The 10,738-nt window shown below is 36.3% G+C and overlaps 1 long non-coding RNA gene across 1 annotated transcript in view; it reads right to left on the reverse strand.

Annotated features, from left to right (window-relative positions):
- Window positions 1-10,404, reverse strand: part of LOC115838005 — a 263,290-nt gene extending 252,886 nt beyond the window's left edge. The window contains exons 1-2 of the long non-coding RNA XR_004033070.1: window positions 10,284-10,404; window positions 9,393-9,451 (exon numbers count right to left, since the gene is read on the reverse strand). This is a non-coding gene — a long non-coding RNA (uncharacterized LOC115838005). The remainder of the gene's footprint in view (window positions 1-9,392; window positions 9,452-10,283) is intronic.
- Between the last annotated feature and the right edge of the window lie 334 nt (window positions 10,405-10,738).

Genomic DNA, 10,738 nt, shown 5'->3' on the forward strand with positions numbered 1-10,738 from the left:
CAGTTTTCTAAATCTGTTAGAATCACATGAGTGAGTTTTAGCTCTCTATCTGCCACCAACAGCCTTCCAGTTGTCTGCAGGCCATCTCTTCATCACATACCAGTGATTACATGGGGTCATGGTGAGAAAACATGTTTATATCAGAGAAATATGTCATAACACATACAAAACATATCTATAAATTCATATCTTCACAATGGGTGTCCTCAAGCACTACGCTACTATATAAGATGGTGCTTTAAATGTCAGCATAACTATCTAGAGTGCTGAGGAAACAGTGATACCTTCTCTGCACATTTCTTCCAAAAATCCCTCTCAGACTTTTTTTTAGGCATATAGCTCTTTGTACTTATGGAACGTATAGAAATTTAGAAATGAAGCTTACGGTTAATATGCAACAGATGATCAAATGGTCAAAATGTCTTGTGTCCTGAGTTAATAAACAAGAAAGCCATGTATGCATCTTCCATCTTGCAGGAAAAGTAAGATTAACAATCTGATTATTTTTATTTTCTTGGTATCTCACATTTAAAAATTATTAATAAAGAAGTAAATGAAAGTAATTTAAACATCAAATATTAAGTGGTTGAACAATATAATTTCCTCTTTTCTCAGTCCTACTGGATAACTTAACCTGCATGGAAAATATAACCTGAACAAGTTTGTGTTTAAGCAGAAAAAAATCCATAAGGAATGAAATTTAGAATGAAACAGGAATGATAAAATATGAAGTCCCAGTGAGAAAAGAAAATAAATTATCCCTCAACTCTCTCAAATGAATAATAAACGTTTAACAGAATTTCTTTTATTAAGCCATTATTATTATTTATTATTTTGGAAAAATAAATTTTTGTAATGTTTTCTTATGTCCATTATGTTTTTTCTTATGTCTACTTATTTCATCTCTTTTTAGTATTTTTTTATCTTTTAAAATGTTTTAAAGGTAATTTTTATAAATGTTTTGAGAGGCAAACACAAAAATTGCTATTTTTCTGAGGATTGCTTTTAATTTGTGTTGTAGTTGACACTGCTACTTCAGAAAGCAAAACCAATTTTTAAAAAATACAGTCATGCATATTTTAACAACAGGGATGCATGCTGAGAAATGTTTCTTTAGGCAATTTTGTTGTTGTGTGAGCATCCTAGGGTGTACATACACAAATCTATATGGTATAGTCTACGTATTAGTCAGTGTTCTCTTATAGGGACAGAACTAGATAGATAGATAGATAGATAGATAGATAGATAGATAGATAGATAGATAGATAGATAGATAGATGATAGATACATACATACATACATACATATATATATAAAGATATATATAGGTATTTATATATATATAAAAATGGGAGTTTATTAAGTCTTAACTTACATTGATTATAAGGTCTTACAGTAAGCTGTCTGCAAGCTGAGCAGCAAGGAGAGCCAGTCTAAGTCCCAAAACTGAAGAACTTGGAGTCCAATGTTTGAGGGCAGGAAGCATCCGGCAGGGGAGAAAGATGTAGGCTGGGAGGCTAGGCCCACCTCACTTTTTCACATTTTTCTGCCTGCTTTATATTCACTGGCAGCTGATTAGATTGTACTCACCAGATTAAGGGTGGATCTGTCTTTCCCAGCCCACTGACTCAATGTTAATCTCTTTTGGCAACACCCTCACAGACATGCCCAGAATTAATATTTTGAATTCTTCAATCCAGTCAAGTTGACACACAAGATTAACCATCACAGACTACTACACACCTAGGCTATATGGTATAGCCTATTGTATATTGTAGCCTGGACTACAAAGCTGTACAGCAAGTAACTGTACTGAATACTGTAGGTAGTTGCAAAAACAGTGGCATTTGTGTATCTAAATACATAAAAACATACAAAAAGTACAGTAAAATTACAGTATTATAATCTTATGGAATGGACTACTCATATGTGGACACCATCTTAGATGCAGTTTGTCCTTGACCAAACATTGTTAAGTGGTACATGGCTGTATAAGAAAACTGCTAATAATGACACATACACTAAATACCAAAAAAAAAAAAAACCAGAAAAATATGGGCAAAGTGCAAAAATATAGCATACAATGAAAAAGCAATTCTATGTACTTAATGACTGCCATTTGTAATTATTTCTGAACAATATGCAGCAATTGCCACTGTGGTCTCATGGGCTCTAAAAGTCTGTTCACAAAGTGGTGGACACTGTCCCATGGCCACCCTGTGAAGTAATCTAGACTGTGCTGTTTTAATGCAGATCTCGGCATGCACAATCAGCAGCTGGGAATGAGTCAGCATTAGTTATTAGTCCTAAATCAGGAAATTAAAGTCTATCGAGCCCCCGTTGGGTACAGAGTGTATGAGGAAGTCTACACTATCACAAACTTGGGAGAAATGAATTAAAATAAAATTATTAAAATTTCAGACATGATGAAAATGGGATCTAAAGTTTGTTTCATGTATGCATACCTATTTGGAGGCAAATTTTAACAAACAGTATTTCCTGGCCATGTGCAGGTGAAATACTTTATGTAAATGACAAATTAGGATTATACTGTTAGCTATAATGATTTCTAAAAATTTGAATGACAAAGGAACGTGATCTCTTTCTTGTTTGTTTCCACTGCTTTACTTTTTTATGAGTAAGATATATAGCATTCACTTGAGAGAAATGCACACATAGTATAGAACCCTAGTCTTAAAAAATTCTGTAATAAAAGACAACTATTTAAATGTATGTGAATTCCAAATCACACAGGTTATTTAAGATTGAAAATTTATATACTAGAAAAATTGAAGAATGTTAGTATTCGTTAAAAAAGATATGTTTTATATTCTACAAATGGCATAGGGATAATTTTTGACAGGATCTTTAAAGATAATCCAAATTTATATATAAGTTGGATTAGAGATTATATATAACTATATACATATATTTAGTTTTACTATCAAGTTCATGTACTTATACAAGTGTGTATAATTATATACATATTATATGCTTTATTTATAAAAGAGAAAGAACATGTTTAAAGAAACAGTACTAGGAATTTAATGGAAAATGACTTGCAAATGCAGGGAATGAGGTATGTACCAATGGAAAATACTCAGCATACCAAAGGAGTATTGGCTCAAGTGTTGATGATGCATATATACAAAGACATTTCAACTTCCAAATTCAGTGCTGAGGAAACAGTGATGCCAAGTCTCAGAAAGAGTTGAAGAATAATATTTACATGCCGTGTCCTTGGATGTGTTTTTGCCAAACTATATCCCTAAATGAATCCTTGCGCCAGTCAGAAAATACAACAAATACAACAATGAAATATTTTGCTTTTTTAAAAAGGACAGTGATTCATCATGACCAGACACTGTGGCTCACGCCTGTAAGCCCACCACTTAGGGAGGCAGAGGCGAGAAGATAGCTTGAACCCAGGAGATGGAGACCTGCCTGGGCAACATGGTGAGACCCTGTTCTCCACAAAAAGGAAAAAAAAGACAAACAAAAAACCACTGTTAACTCCCCTTATCAAATGATTCGTCATGTTTAGAATATCTGTGTGAGTATCTTGGAAACCAGACTCTGTACTCCTGACTACTCTTTAAGAAAGAATGCCAATTAGTGCAAATTCCTCACTTAAGTACTAATTTCAATGCAAATTACCGGGAGCTCTGGCTCTGCCCTTAGAGACTTTTCATTTTGCTTTCACTATCTACCAGATGAAAATTGCTCAGGAGTACCCTTTCTACCAACTGTTCTACATTTCTGGCATTCCTAAAGTGTTGGATAGATGGACTCCAGGTTTGCCTGGTTTCCAGATCAGTAGTGGACTAGATGTGTCAGGAAGCATTCCTGTTTTTGTTTGTATACTTTCCACAAAGAATTGATTTTAAGACATCTATCCAATATTGTTTTTCTCTCTCCAAACAAGAAGCAAGTCAACACCCACAAAAACTCATATCAAATGTTCTCAACTGTACACAGGTCAAGAAGTATCATGGTGACTTGGCCTGGAGCTGACTGTGTTCTTGTCAATGAGGTGGTGGCAATTCCAGCCCTAGGAGGAATTCATTCAGAAGTATTCATGCACTCAAGTTTATGATATAAACTTAGATTCTTTGAGTCTTGAGGTTGGTTACAACCTTATTTATCACTTATCCCCACTTTCAAGAGCAGATGCTCTCTGTAGACTCTGTGATGGTCATAAAGACTTTGCTTCAGCCTCCCTGGAAATCAGCAGTTCAACTTCCTTGATGCTTCATGCTGGCCTCTGTCTCATTTCATTATTCTCTCCTGATGTGATCTTATCTATAACCTCAGCTTTTATTATCATTTTAAATGTGAGAGAACATAAATCTTACCTCCATCCCAGGCTTCTCCATTGAACACCAGCACTGCATAGACTATTGTCTACCCACCTGAGCACCCCTTGTGGATTTCTCACACCTTTCCCAACCTCAACATGTTCAAGGCTACCTTCCTGGTTTCACCCTCAAAATTGGCCCCATTCTGCTATTTCCTAACCCATCTTCTACTCAGTTGCACAAAATGGGAACCAAAGCACTACCTTTGACTTTCGCCTCTAATTATACCTCCAGTCCTCCCAATTTTACCTCACAAATATCACATCTATCAAATCTATGAACTTCTCCCATTTCCACTAATACCTCTACACAGCACAGGTAGCCTAACTGATTTTACCACATCAGCTCTGACCCCATCCCACAGGTCTTCTATACTGAAACCAGAGCAGTCTTTTCAGAAGGCAAATCTGCTTCAAATCTGTGGGTGATTCCCTCCTTTGCCAAAGTCCAGAATCCTTTATCTGGCCTAGGAGCACTTCATGGCATAGCCCCTCCTTCCTCTCCATCCTCACCTCTCACCACACTCCCATGTGATTGCATAGCGCTTGTCACATTGGCACAAGCCACACCCATCCTCATCAGGCACCCCCTGCTAAAGGACCTTTGCACATGCACTTAATCATACTTTGCCTGGAAAGCTCTCCTCACCCATCATTACCTGGATAACTCCTAAGTACCCTTTGCATCTCAGATCCAGGATGACTTTCTGGTGCATCTCCCTGAGTGTTCTAACTACATCAAATCCCCCACTATAGCTCCCATGGCAATTTTCATAGCTGAAATTTTATTTATGCATGAGAGATTATTTGACTAAATTTTTGTCTCCACCTATAGAATATACACTTTGAAAGTACAAAGACCACATCTACATTTGTTCACCTAAGACAGTGCTTTATACATGATCACTCTTCTCTCACTAACATTTTTTCTTTACTTTCTAGATATCTAAATTTGAGAAAGTTATTTAATTTCTTCATATGTAAAGATAGTCCATATTTATATATACATAGCATTGCTATAAATTATATATATATTTATACATGCACTAATTTGAGGATTAGAAGTAATTAGAGTTTGAAAAGCTCCTAGCACAGTGCCTGACAAACAGGAGTACTCAAGGTTGTATATGTATAACACTTACTGTCGTGGAAAACTGTAATAGAGACTAAAGATTCCAGAGCTTTTAGCCTTCACTTTGCAAAGTCCTAAGTATCCTATAAACCCAGCCGGTGCTTTTCTGAAATAAGTGACACTTCTGGAAACTTGAGACCATTTCCTCAGTAAAGGGAATTAACTATGAAACACTCCAGATAGAATATAATTATTCTTTTCTTTTGAGACATTGTTCAAATCATTTTAGCGTTTTGCTTAAATAGTCACGTAAATTACAGTAATAAGGTTACTGATATTTTAAACAGTTCTAGCTCATTTTACATTCCAGGTATTTTTTTAGATCTGATGTTAATCATATGAGAAATTTTTCTACTCATTTTATAGATGAGGAACTGGAAGCTCTCTGAGATCAAGTAATTGTCCAAGGTCACAGATGCATGTGGAATAGCCAAGACTCAAATCTAACAGTAGTTAATTATACAGGAAGCACCTGAGGAGCAGCTTGACCTGGTTTCCTCGGTCTAAACCTCTGGGGAATATGTATATATCTATATACGTATAATATATATGTATATGTAATGTATATTTACATATATAATCTATAATATACTTACATCATGCAATAGATATGTACAGTGTATATTCCTATATTAATACCTCATTAATAGATTTCATTGTTATTTCTATTTATGGCATTACTGTTAATAAAACCATGGTACATTTATGATAAGTGACAATATCATTGTACAGTTGAAGTATCATACAACATTACAGCATTATTTTATTGCTAATTTATTTGTACATCCAGCTCAAGCAGCTAGTTGAAATATTTTCCAGGATTGCAACGACCGAGGGGCTTTTCAGGGTAACCCAAGTGATGCCTCCTGAAATGCCTGAGACTTTGGTGAACAAATAGTTTCTATGGTGCAGCCAGAGAGGCTATGCTTGACGCTCCCCCAGTGTCTGGTCCATAAATATAACAGGTGTCTGAGAGAGCTCGGGGCCTGCAGAATTCGAGGGCAAGGCCAGCTTGGGGACACAGCAAAAAGGGTCTCTTCTCCCAGCCCTTTCTTTTCCACCAATGCCTTGTCCTTTATCCCCAAGACCTGCAGTCCCCAGTGAGAAGTGTTTGCCCAGCTCTCAATTCTACATTAAAGGAAACTTCCACTTTGGAGACATGACCAGGGAGCTCTGCTTCTTGGGCACACAGAGGCAACTTAAGTCTAGGCCTGAGTTTCCCCCCTCTTTAAACCCTCCTGAGCCTCTTACAGTTATAGAGTTTTTGAAATTTCTATTAGATTGTCAGATACTTTGACATTAGTCTTTAAACAGAAATATTCTTATTAATCTCAAGCAAAACCATAGAAACCATTGTTAGAGGAACAAAATGCCCCTTCATAAAGTGCCTATCAATTTATACAGTGAACATCAGACATTTCACCCAAGCTAATCCTTACACCTACCCTATAAGGTGGACACTATTATCACCTTTTTCAGATAAGGGATATTTGATTTAGAAGTTAAATGCCTTGGCCTATATCACTTTGATTTCCTGCACATAAGGAAACAAATTGTTCTCTCATATTTTTTTTAATTTTAATTTTAGAGACATTGTCTCACTATGTTGCCCAGACTGGTCTCAAACTCTTGGGCTCAAGTGATCCTCCTGCCTCAGCCTCCCAAGTAGCTGAGACTATAGGCACATGCCACTATGCCTGGCTTGTTCTCTCACATTTAAAAGCGCACACTCAGGCAGTAGAAAATTAAAGGACCAAAAATAGAGTTGATATGTGCTTATAGTAGAGGTTATTGTATCTTCCAACCCTAATGAGGTGGAGTTTATAAGGCAAGTCTTTCCAGGGTTACTCTCAGATAATTTCAGAATATTGTTCCAAGGTAAACAAATGCTACTTGGGGTCATGTCAGTCCAGACTAGTTGGCTACATTTTTCCCATGGGGTTGGTTGAGGCCAGCCATGAGATCCAGTGGTTTTAGTTTTTTTATTTACTTCAAAATAGCATGCCCATTCAAATGGCTACTATATTCACTTTTCAAAATAATTTATGACTCATCAAGATCTGATATGTTAGATAGAATCCAACTTGAACTCTTTCCAAATTAAATTCTTTCCTTCTATTTTGTGTATGTGGTGGAGGGAGGAGGGTGAGCACATCAAAGTCATCTTTAGAAATATTTGAGGATAAATTCTGATGAAGCTGCTTGAGGTTTTCAAATTAAATTACTGAATATGAAAGCTGATGTTTCCTATAGAAAAGCAGTGTTTTCCATTTTCCTTATTCACTCCCAAGAGCTCTAATCATATTTCTTACACGAACTGTCTCAAGAGTCAGTAACAATTTTTTGATTCAAAGGAAAATCAGACCTGCAAGAAAAAATCAGATTGAAGAGATAGGCTAGAACTAAGGACTGTAGCAAATTACGGAGTTCCCATTAATGAATGACACAGAGCTAGAACAGACAGTTGAAGGGAGCAATAGAGAGAGATCTGCTCAGGTAAGCAGTTGGCTTAGTGTAGGAAGCACAATAAAATATTTAATCATCGGTCATTAGGCAGAGTCCTTACACCTGGATTCCAACATTAGGTATCAAGGCATGCTGAGTATCTTTCTCCAGCCCTTCCTGGTCCACTACATTCTCCATCCTGCTCTGTGGATTCTGGGAAGCTGACCTGTATGCATTGCATTAATGTACTTCTTAGCCATAACTAAAACTTACCTTCTAGTTTTTAGTTGAGGTCACCCACTACAACTTGGCTGTGTCCTCCTACAAGAGGCCAACCAAGTGGCCTGCAATCTGGGTCCAGTAACTTCCCCCTCCCTTGGCCTTTCAGGCTGAAGGGTGGTAATGGCACTTCTCTGTTACTAGCCCCAGCATCTTGCACTGTTCTCTTTTGTATGGATTTCCTAAACACCATCCTCTCCTCTGTACATAGTGCCTTTATTAAACTTTCCTCAATGCATTGATTCTGAATGGATAGTTACCTACTATGTCCTTAGGTAATAAACAAGTATTGTTTATGAAAGTAGAAAGCATAAGATTCTTTAATTTCCATGAAATGTTTAAAAAGGAATTTAGGACTCCAATTCTGAAGCGACGGATTCAAAAGCCAGACTATCAGGATGAGCACAAGGACTAAGAATTCAGAGGACAATAGAAAATTAGACATCTATTTTAGAGTTATGACTTAATTTGATGGTTTGACCAAACCAACCAGGAGCCAGTTACTACAAATTCTTGCATTTGTTCATAAAATCATTTATTCAAAAAATATTTATGGAGTGAAAGTGATTTGTCTGGCTCTATTCTGGGGTTTTGAGATCCAGTACCGCACAGGGAAGATCCAAAAGTTCTTTCCATCACATAGCCTGTATAGCTGAAGCCAAGTGGATATACATAAAGATGATTTTAAACAAAGTGTCATAGTGGTTATTTAGAAGACGGTTTTGAAATATTTACTCATTATTATAATATGAACTCAAGATTAACGTATCTTCTCAAAACAGAAGACAAAGAACACATTTGCTCTACATAAATAATAAGTAGCAATGAACAAAATGAAAGAAAACATGAATCAACACTCCAATTCTCTAAAATATTTACCACTGTTCTAAAATTGAGCTCTTTTGATTGGAAAGATAAACATAACTATCAAAATCATTAGAATCACTAAGAAATTCAGATTTTGAGAATTTGAAGTTATTGCATTACATAAGCAACAGAACTAGTTCTTGTACTAGGAAGGGGCATATTTATTCTCTTTATCTGAAGGCAAGTAAGATCATCTTACTCTTTTGGAACATTTGGAAATATTTCATAAGTTTGGGGAAGACTCTTACATTATTTGGATGCCAGTTATCTGTGAAACAAACTTAAGTATTCTGATATTTTGATCATCCCTACCTCTTGCTTCTTCTGTTCTGGCCTCCTCATCAACAAAAGTGTGAATAATAAGTTTCTTACTGAATCAAATATAATAATGTGTTTCATTTTGTATGTTATTTCATTTGGTCAGAAATGCTCAAAGTTTAGAGGCTTAAAAACACATTAAAATGTCCACTTAAATCAAGAAGAGATAAAGATCTTTACAGACACTACCAATTACAGAATATCTCACTAATTGAGTGACTATTATTATCTGCCTCCCTTTTTAATATCATACATCTGAGAAAAACACTTTAGAAACTTAAGCCTTTTACATGTAAAATCTAAATGTATAGAAACTCTGGAAGATAATCTTGGAAATACCATTCTGGGCATAGGCCATGGCAAAGATTTCATGAAGAAGACCACAAAAACCATTGCAACAAAAATTCACAAATGGGACCTAATTAAACTAAAGAGTTTCTGAACTGCAAAATAAACTATCAACAGAGTAAACAGACAACCATCAGAATGGGAGAAAATATTTGCAAACCATGCATTTGGCAAAGGTCTAATAGCCAGAATCTATAAGGAACTTAAACACATTAGCAAGCAAAAAATAACCTCATTAAAAGGTGGGCAAAGGACACAAATAGATAGTTTTTAAAGAAGACATACGCGCAGCCAGCAAGCATATGAAAAATGCTCAACATCACTAATCACTGGAGACATCCAAATCAAAACCACAATGAAATACCATCTCACATCAGTCAGAATGGCTATTAAAAAGTCAAAAAATACAGATGCTCGTGGGGTTGCAGAGAATAAAGAATGTTTATACACTGCTCGTGTGAATGTAAATTAGTTCAGCTACTGTGGAAAGCAGTATGGAGATTTCTCAAAGAATCAGTGGGGCATGGTGGCATGTACCTGTAGTCCCAGCTCCTGGAGGATGAGGTGGGAGGATCGCTTGAGCTCAGGAGGTGGAGGTTGCAGTGAGCCAATCTTGCCACTTGCACTCCAGCCTGGGCAACAGAGGGACACCAACACCCTGTCAAAAAAAAAAAAAAAGAACTTAAAATAGAACTACCATTCAACTCAGCAATCCCATTACTGGGTAAGCACACAGAGGAAAGTAAATTGTTCTACCAAAAAGACACGTGTACTTGTATGTTCATTGCAGCACTATTCACGATAGCACAGACATGGAATCAACTTAGATGCCCATCAATGGTGGATTGGATAAAGAAAATGAGGTACAACGTATACACCTTGCAACACTATGTGGTCATAAAAAAGAATGACATCATATCCTTTGCAGCAACATGAATGCAGCTGGAGGCCATTATCCTAGGCAAACTAATGCAGGAAGAGAAAATCAAATA

The sequence above is a fragment of the Nomascus leucogenys genome, chromosome 13 (assembly GCF_006542625.1).
Source record: "Nomascus leucogenys isolate Asia chromosome 13, Asia_NLE_v1, whole genome shotgun sequence".
Classification (NCBI taxonomy): Eukaryota; Metazoa; Chordata; class Mammalia; order Primates; family Hylobatidae; genus Nomascus; species Nomascus leucogenys.